Source organism: Hyla sarda, chromosome 2, assembly GCF_029499605.1.
Source record: "Hyla sarda isolate aHylSar1 chromosome 2, aHylSar1.hap1, whole genome shotgun sequence".
Classification (NCBI taxonomy): domain Eukaryota; kingdom Metazoa; phylum Chordata; class Amphibia; order Anura; family Hylidae; genus Hyla; species Hyla sarda.
The window spans coordinates 45,315,335-45,324,564 of record NC_079190.1 but is presented as its reverse complement, the minus strand read 5'-3'; the positions used below and the strand labels follow the sequence as shown (position 1 = coordinate 45,324,564).

General features: G+C 43.4%; 1 protein-coding gene across 1 annotated transcript in view; it reads left to right on the top strand.

The window, feature by feature from the left end:
* The first annotated feature begins 414 nt into the window (after nucleotides 1-414).
* RDX (radixin) overlaps nucleotides 415-9,230 on the top strand; it is a 125,336-nt gene continuing 116,520 nt past the window's right edge. The window contains exon 1 of the mRNA XM_056561681.1: nucleotides 415-508. The gene's annotated coding sequence lies outside the window, so the exon portion shown is untranslated. The remainder of the gene's footprint in view (nucleotides 509-9,230) is intronic.

Here is a 9,230-nt window from a genome sequence, read left to right as displayed (position 1 = left end):
AATCAATCAATATTGGTTGCTACCCAACCAGGGTGCCTCCAGCTGTTGCAAAACTACAACTCACAGCCGTTGGCTGTCTGGGCATGCTGGGGGTTGTAGTTTTGCAACAGCTGGAGGCACCCTGGTTGGGAAGCACTGATCTATATACTGTATATAGGGATACTCAAAAAGTTTCCACACTTTTATATTCTTGTTGGAAGCGATGCTGGCGGGTGGAGCAATTATAGTAGAAATGTGAAAAAGTGTCATTTGCTTTGAAATTGAGTTAAAAAAAATGCTGAAACATTTTGAACGTTCTTTGTATATATGTATATGGCCAGTCATTTATATTTTTATTAAAACATTTTTTCAATATTTTACAGCTTCCGTTGTGAGAGCCCCTTTACGTAGCGGTTTCCGCACATTGATACTCCTGGAATGTTGTATATGATCCTTTACTTTAGACTTTGCAACAAAATCTAAGCGTTCTTCAGGAGAGGCATTCATCACCACCACAGCCGCATCTAAGGTCAAGTAAATGCAGGAATCCAGGTCACATTAGGGTTCATACATCCTTTTTCACATACATGCCAGTGAGCTAGTATGAAATCTGCTGTGAGGGTTATTACAAAAGTGCAGGGTGTGAATAAACTGACCCTGGTATGCACTGCCTGGGCCCCTGATCCCTACTTGCACAGGGTGTGAAGGGGAATTTGCCCTAAAAAAGAGCAGAACATAATCCTGTCCGGCTGCACCATCATCTTTGTCCCAGCTGAAGCACAGACAGGGACCAAGTCCAGGAAGTGAGGGCTGGACTAGCCCTTCTCTGTGCTCACTCCTGTCCTATTAGACTGCAGCATGAAAACAGAGCGACTCAGGAAGGAAGTAAATGCATGTGAGTGAGGGCAGGCTCAGTGCTTGTCTAGGACATGTCCCTTTCTGAGCAGTGGATGTCAGAATGAGTAAGCAGCAGAACGGAGGGATTTGTGAGTCAAACACAAACGCTAGAAACATAACAAAACTACAGCTGTTGCAAAACTACAATTCCCAGCATGCCCGGGCAGCCAAAGGCGGTTTGGAAAACACTGTTTGACAGAGACGCAAAGCAGTGCTAAGGCTAGGATCATACTGCGTTCAGTACTTCCGTCACAGGTGTCCGATGGCATCCCGGGATGCCGACGTATACTGTAGCGAAGAGAAAAGCGAGTGCCATTCATTTTAAGGGCCCAAGGGGAGTCAGTGACTTTGTTCAAGCCATAGACGCTAATATAAAAGGTCTGAACAACGCAACGTATATGGCCACATGGAGTCATTCAATGACTTTAAAGGGGTACTCCCGTGGAAAACGTATTTTTTTTAAATCAACTGGAGCCAGAAAGTTAAACAGATTTGTAAATTACTTCTATAAAAAAATCTTAATCATTCCAATACATTTTAGGGGCTGTATACTACAGAGGAAATGCTTTTCATTTTGGATTTCTCTGATGTCACGACCACAGTGCTCTCTGCTGGCCTCTGCTGTCCATTTTAGGGACTGTCCAGAGCAGCATATGTTTGCTATGGGGATTTTCTCCTGCTCTTGACAGTTCCTAAAATAGACAGCAGAGGCCAGCAGAGAGCACTGTGGTCATGACATCAGAGAAATCCAAAAAGAAAAGCATTTCTTCTGTAGTATATAGCCCCTAAAAAGTACTGGAAGGATTAAGATTTTTTAATAGAAGTAATTTACAAATCTGTTTAACTTTCTGGCACCAGTTGATTTAAACATTTTAAAAAAAAAAGTTTTCCACGGGAGTACCCCTTTAAGCCTTTGACACCCGCTGCTCTCTACCATAGTATACAAAGAATACCAAGAATGGGATGCCGACGTATATTGTTATAACGTATGGTTTTGTACTGTATTTTACAGACTGTTTGCGCCATTGTATGATGAGCAGGGTCCAGATAAGACCATTGTTAGACTATTGCACCCCGAGGCGGCTGTAACTTGAGGGATCACTGTATATTCTCATTCTTTGTGACTTATTTAAAGTGCCTGTGACAATTTGACCTTGTCAGCTTGACACGTCACAGTGCTGCAGTGATGGGGGTGGGGGGTCCGGGTGTTCTCCTCAGGAGGTATGACAGCATAGCTTTGTGGTTGCAGGCCTCCTCACATCACACACCACAGGTCATCTGTATGGATTTCCACTTTTTGGAATATTTAATAAGAGGTGACACTTCTATCCCTCCGGTCAGGTTCACATTGAGTAGAAAGGTCAGATGGTGTTCGCTCGCACAATGTGGCACTGAGCTGGAAATGCATTTTTTTTTTTTCAGACTTTTGCAAGTTTCTTCCTTGTGGTTTTTTGGCTCGATGGTTATACAGTGATCCCTCAACTTACAATGGCCTCAACATACAATAGTTTCAACATACAATGGTCTTTTCTGGATCATTGTAAGTTGAAACCAGACTCAACATACAATACTACAGACAGTAAAGATCTTTAAAACATATCAATAGCTGGAAGAAGCGACCAATCAAAATGGGGATTTCACTGGTAAAACCCCTGTATTACTGAAGCGTATGCACTGACTGGTGTCTGGTAGCGCCCCCTACAGTACAGGGAGGTATTACATGTTCTGTACACTTTACCTGTACCAGGGTTACCTGCTCCTTTGGACACCAGGTGAGGGCGGCTCCATCTTACTTTTTTAGGACACTGTGTACTGTACAGGACCCTGAAGAAGCTCCTGTCCTCTACATAGACCAGTGTTTCCCAAGCAGGGTGCCCCCAGCTGTTGCAAAACTATAACTCCCAGCATGCACGGAGTTGTAGTTTTGCAACAGCTGGAGGCTCCCTGCTTAGGAAACACTGACATAGACCATGATTTACAGCTCCCAGCAGATCTTTCTTACTTTTATATGTAAGGATTTGCTTTATCTATATTAGTTATCTACTTATTTTTCTTTAATCCTCACTTTTTCCTATGTTTGGATGACATTTTGGGCCTTTAGAACCAATTACCAGGTTTCCATAGAGTTCTGGTCTCAACATACAATGGTTTCAACATACAATGGTCGCCCTGGAACCAATAAATATTGTAACTTGAGGAACCACTGTACTTTTCGCTAAGGCCACATTCAGAGCATGATTTTGCCACAAGGTTTTGTATCAGTTTCCCCCCCCCCCCCCCCTCCAAAACAGTATAACCCCCCCCCAAGACGTATGCATTGTATGCTCAATGCACTTTGCGTATGTGGGTGTTGTACAGAACAAAATCATAGTTGACCATGATTTTATGCATGGGGGGGGGAATAAAAAACATGTAAAAACGCAAAAGTACAAAAACTTACACAAACGGATACATCTATTTTTGTAAGTTTTTATGTATGGAAAGTCAATGGGTATGGCAAGCAATGTGATGTGATGTGTATGCACCCTTAGGCTAGGATTCCACTTGGTTTTTTTTTCTGGCAGTTTTTGGATATCTGCCACTGCAGTTTTTGAGCCAAAGTCAGAAGTGGATCCATAAGGGAGGAAAAGTATAAGTCCTTCCTTTATATGTCCTATTCCTTATGGATCCACTTCTGACTTTGGCTCAAAAACTGCAGTGGCAGATATCCAAAAACTGCCAGAAAAAAAAACAAGTGGAATCCTAGCCTAAGGGTACGTTGACACGCGCAGATTTTTTAGCGGGTTTTCCGCTGCGTATTCGAAAAGTTGTTCTTTTCTGTCTAAGTGCTCTCTGATGACACCTGTCTTGGGAACCACTCAGTTTAGAAGCAAATCCCCATAGCAAACCTCTTCTAAACTGGGTGGTTCCCGAGACACGTGTCATCAGAGAGCACTTAGACAGAAAAGAACAACCTTAACTTCAGAAGCTCATAAGTACTGAAAGGATTAAGATTTTTTAATAGAAGCAATTTACAAATCTGTTTAACTTTCTGGAGCCAGTTGATATATATAAAAAAAGTTTTTTCCTGGATAACCCCTTTAACCAAAAAATATATTTGTAAGTGTTTTTTTACACCAGCAATAACCATGTGCGTTTTTTTTTTTTTCAAGCATATCCACGTCAGAAAACCCTATTCAAGATATCTCAAAACTGTGGCTATACAGCTGTCCAGGCATGCTGGGAGTTGTAGTGAGCCACAGATTGGATGCCACTTAACTAGTCTATTAACCCTTAAAGGACCAGGCCATTTTACACCTTAGGACTGGAGCGTTTTTTGAACATCTGACCACTGTCACTTTAAACATTAATAACTCTGGGATGCTTTTACCTATCATTCTGATTCCGAGATTGTTTTTTCGTGACATATTCTACTTTATGTTATTGGTAAAATTTTGTCGATACTTGCATAGTTTCTTAGTGAAAAATTCCAAAATTTTATGAAAAAATGTAAAATTTTGCATTTTTCTAACTTTGAAGCTCTCTGCTTGTAAGGAAAATGGATATTCCAAATAAAAAAATTTTTTATTCACAAATACAATATGTTCACTTTATGTTTGCATCATAAAATTGACATGTTTTTACTTTTGGAAGACACCAGAGGGCTTCAAAGTTCAGCAGCAATTTTCCAATTTTTCACAAAATTTGCAAACTCACTATTTTTCAGGGACCAGTTCAGGTTTGAAGTGGATTTGAAGGGTCTTCATATTAGAAATACCCCACAAATGACCCCATTATAAAAACTGCACCCCCCAAAGTATTCAAAATGACATTCAGTCAGCGTTTTAACCCTTTAGGTGATTCACAGGAATAGCAGCAAAGTGAAGGAGAAAATTCACAATCTTCATTTTTTACACTCGCATGTTCTTGTAGACCCAATTTCTTAATTTTTACAAGGAGTAGAAGGAGAAAATTTATACTTATATTTGTAGCTCAATTTCTCTCGAGTAAGCACATACCCCATATGTCTATGTAAAGTGTTCGGCGGGCGCAGTAGAGGGCTCAGAAGCGAAGGAGCGACAAGGGGATTTTGGAGAGTACGTTTTCTGAAATGGTTTTTGGGGGGCATGTTGCATTTAGGAAGCCCCTATGGTACCAGAACAGCAAAAAATCCCCACATGGCATACTATTTTAGAAACTAGACCCCTTGGGGAACGTAACAAGGGGTAAAGTGAACCTTAATACCCCACAGGTGTTTCACGACTTTTGCATATGTAAAAAAATATATATTTTTTTTTCACTAAAATGTGTGTTTCCCCCCAAATTTCACATTTTTGCAAGGGTTAATAGCAGAAAATACCCCCCAAAATTTGTAACCCCATCTCTTCTGAGTATGAAGGTACCCCATAAGTGGACCTGAAGTGCACTACGGGCGAACTACAATGCTCAGAAGAGAAGGAGTCATATTTGGCTTTTGGAGAGCAAATTTTGCTCGGGGGCATGTCGCATTTAGGAAGCCCCTATGGTCACACAACAGCAAAAAACCCTCACATGGCATACCATTTTGGAAACTAGACCCCTTGAGGAACGTAACAAGGAATAAAGTGAGCCTTAATACCCCACAGGGGTTTCACGACTTTTGCATATGTAAAAAAAAATAAAAAATCTCACTAAAATGTGTGTTTCCCCCCAAATTTCACATTTTTGCAAGGGTTAGTAGCAGAAAAGACCCCCCCAAAATTTGGAACCCCATCTCTTCTGAGTATGAAGCTACCCCATAAGTGGACCTGAAGTGCACTACGGGCGAACTACAATGCTCAGAAGAGAAGGAGTCATTTTTGGCTTTTGGAGAGCAAATTTTGCTCGGGGGGCATGTCGCATTTAGGAAGCCCCTATGGTGCCAGGACAGCAAAATAACCCCCACATGGCATACCATTTTGGAAACTAGACCCCTTGAGGAATGTAACAAGGCGTACAGTGAGCATTTACCCCCCACTGGTGTCTGTCAGATCTTTGGAACAGTGGGCTGTACAAAATGTTTAATTTGCACAGCCCACTCTTCCAAAGATCTGTCAGACACCTGTGGGGTGTAAATTCTCACTGAGGGGTGTAGTTTCCGAAATGGGGTCACATGTGTTTTTTTTTTTTTTTGCGTTTGTCAAAACCGCTGTAACAATCAGCCACCCCTGTGCAAATCACCTCAAATGTACATGGTGCACTCTCCTTTCTGGGCCTTGTTGTGCGCCCCCAGAGCACTTTGCGCCCACATATGGGGTATCTCCGTAGTCGGGAGAAGTTGCATTACAAATTTTGGGGGGCTTTTTTCCCTTTTATCTCTTGTCAAAATGAACAGTATAGGGCAACACCAGCGTGTTAGTTTAAAAAATTAATTTTTTTACACTAACATGCTATTGTAGACACCCCTCTTTACCTTTTCATAAGGGGTTAAAGGAGAAAAAGCCCCCCAAAATTTGTTAGGCAATTTCTCCCGAGTATGGCGATACCCCATATGTGGCCCTAAACTGTTGCCCTGAAATACGACAGGGCTCCAAAGTGAGAGCGCCATGCGCATATGAGGCCTGAATTATTGATTTGCATAGGGGTGGACATAGGGGTATTCTACGCCAGTGATTCCCAAACAGGGTGCCTCCAGCTGTTGCAAAACTCCCAGCATGCTTGGACAGTCAACGGCTGTCCGGCAATACTGTGAGTTGTTGTTTTTCAACAGCTGGAGGCTCCATTTTGGAAACAGTGGCGTACCAGACGTTTTTCATTTTTATTGGGGAGGGGAGGGGGGCTGTGTAGGGGTATGTGTATATGTAGTGTTTTTTTACTTTTTATTTTATTTTGTGTTAGTGTAGTGTAGTGTTTTTAGGGGACAGTCACACGGGCGGGGGATTACAGCGAGTTTCCCGCTGCGAGTTTGAGCTGCCGCGCAAAATTTGCTGCATCGCAAACTTGCAGCCTGATACTCACTGTAAGCCCCCTGCCCATGTGAATGTACCCTGTACATTCACAGGGGGGGGGGACCTCCAGCTGTTGCAAAACTACAACTCCCAGCATGCACAGTTTATCAGTGCATGCTGGTAGTTATAGTTTTGCAACAGCTGGAGGCACACAGGTTGGGAAACACTGAGTTAGGAAACAGACAATGTTTCCCAACCAGTGTGCCTCCAGTTGTTGCAAAACCACAACTCTCAGCATTCTCAGGCATGCTGGGAGTAGTAGTTCGGCAACATCTTTAGAGCCAGATGTTGCCGAACTACAACTCCCAGCATGCTTGGAGTTGTAGTTTTGCAACATCTGGAGGACTACAGTTTGCAGACCACTAATACAGTGGTTCCCAATCTGTGCCCTTCCAGATGTTGCAAAACTACAACTCCCAGTATGCCAAAACTGTCCAGGCATGCTGGGAGTTGTAGTTCTGCAACATCTGAAGGGCCAGATGTTACAGAACTACAACTCCCAGCATGCCTGGACAGTAAGGGCATGCTGAGGATGTGTAGTTTTGCAACATCTGGAAGGGCACAGTGGTCCCAAAACTGTGGACCTCCAGATGTTGCAAAACTGCAACTCCCAGCATGCCCAGACGCCAAGGGCTGTCTGGGCATGCTGGGAGTTGTAGTTTACAGGGTCCCAATACAGCAATGCATGTCGCTTTACGGCGACGTGCATTGCTGTAAAGGGCCCGACCGCGGCTGAAGATCAACTCACCTGTCGCCGCTGCCGCCGTCTCCATCGCCGGGATCCGGGTCTTCAGCGACGAGGTAAGTACCGGGGCCGGTCCCCAGTACTCCCCTGTCCCCCGCCGCGTCCTCCGGTCTTCCTCTCGTCCTCTCCGGACTTCAAGGGGCCGGGCAGGGCGGGAGGAAGTATCCGCCCCCCCACCTGCGATTGGTCGGTTAGCTAACCGACGGATCGCAGGGGATCGGAGGAGGTGGCCGGCTTGCCACCTCGCTCCTATACATTAGCATGGTCCTGGCTGTCTGTGACAGCCGGGATCATGCGAAATTACCGGGCGGTCGGGTCCCAGAGACCCGATCAGCCCGGTATCGCCGCAGATCGCAAGGGCGATTTCCCTTGCGATTTGCGGCGATCGCATACATGGGGGGCCTACATGCCCCCCCTCGGCGTTTGCCCTGGATGCCTGCTGAAGGATTTCAGCAGGCATCCGCTTCCGATCTCTGCCCGGGGCGTGGCAGAGATCGGAAATACAACAGGACGTTCTCTAACGTCCTTGGGCATTAAAGCCCAGGTAGTGAGGACATTAGAGAACGTCCTATGTCCTTAAGTGGTTAAAGGGGTATTCCAGGCAAAACCTTTTTTTTTTTATATATCAACTGGCTCCGGAAAGTTAAACAGATTTGTAAATTACTTCTATTAAAAAATCTTAATCCTTCCAATAGTTATTAGCTTCTGAAGTTTTCTGTCTAACTGCTCAATGATGATGTCACGTCCCGGGAGCTGTGCATGATGGGAGAATATCCCCATAGGAACTGCACAGCTCCCGGGACGTGAGTCATCAGAGAGCAGTTAGACAGAAAACAACAAATCAACTTCAGAAGCTAATAACTATTGGAAGGATTAAGATTTTTTAATAGAAGTAATTTACAAATCTGTTTAACTTTCCGGAGCCAGATGAGATATATATATAAAAAAAAGTTTTGGCCTGGAATACCCCTTTAATAATGTCTGTTTTTAGGAAAGCTGGACATCCAATATGGCCACAGCAGTTGTCATGCATATTATAGGAGGCGAAGCTGCTCTATAATGTAAAAGGGGGCCAAGTACCCGAACAGATGTGAAAGGTGCCAAACGTTGAAAATATAGGGCAAAATATGTGACTTATTTTGAGGCTCAGAAATGCATTTGTATTTCCCAAAAAAATCAGACTTGAGTTTTTAAAGGGGTACTCCGGTGAAAACCTTTTTTCTTTTAAATCAAGTGGTGGCAGAAAGTTAAACATATTTGTAAATTACTTCTATTAATCTTAATCCTTCCATTACTTATTAGCTGCTGAATGCTACAGAGGAAATTCCTTTCTTTTTGGCACACTGATGACATCACGAGCACAGTGCTCTCTGCTGACATCTCTGTCCATTCTAGCAACCATGCGTAGCAGATGTATGCTAAGGGCAGCATGGTGGCTCAGTGGTTAGCACTGCTACCTTGCAATGCTGGGGACTTGGGTTCAAATCCCACTAAGGACAACAATAAGTAAGTGTTATTATTATTATAATAACGTCAGCAGAGAGAACTGTGCTCGTGATGTCATCAGAGAGCATTCCAAAAAGAAAAGAATTTCCTCTGTAGTATTCAGCAGCTAATAAGTACAGGAAGGATTAAGATTTTTTTAATAGAAGTAATTTACAAAT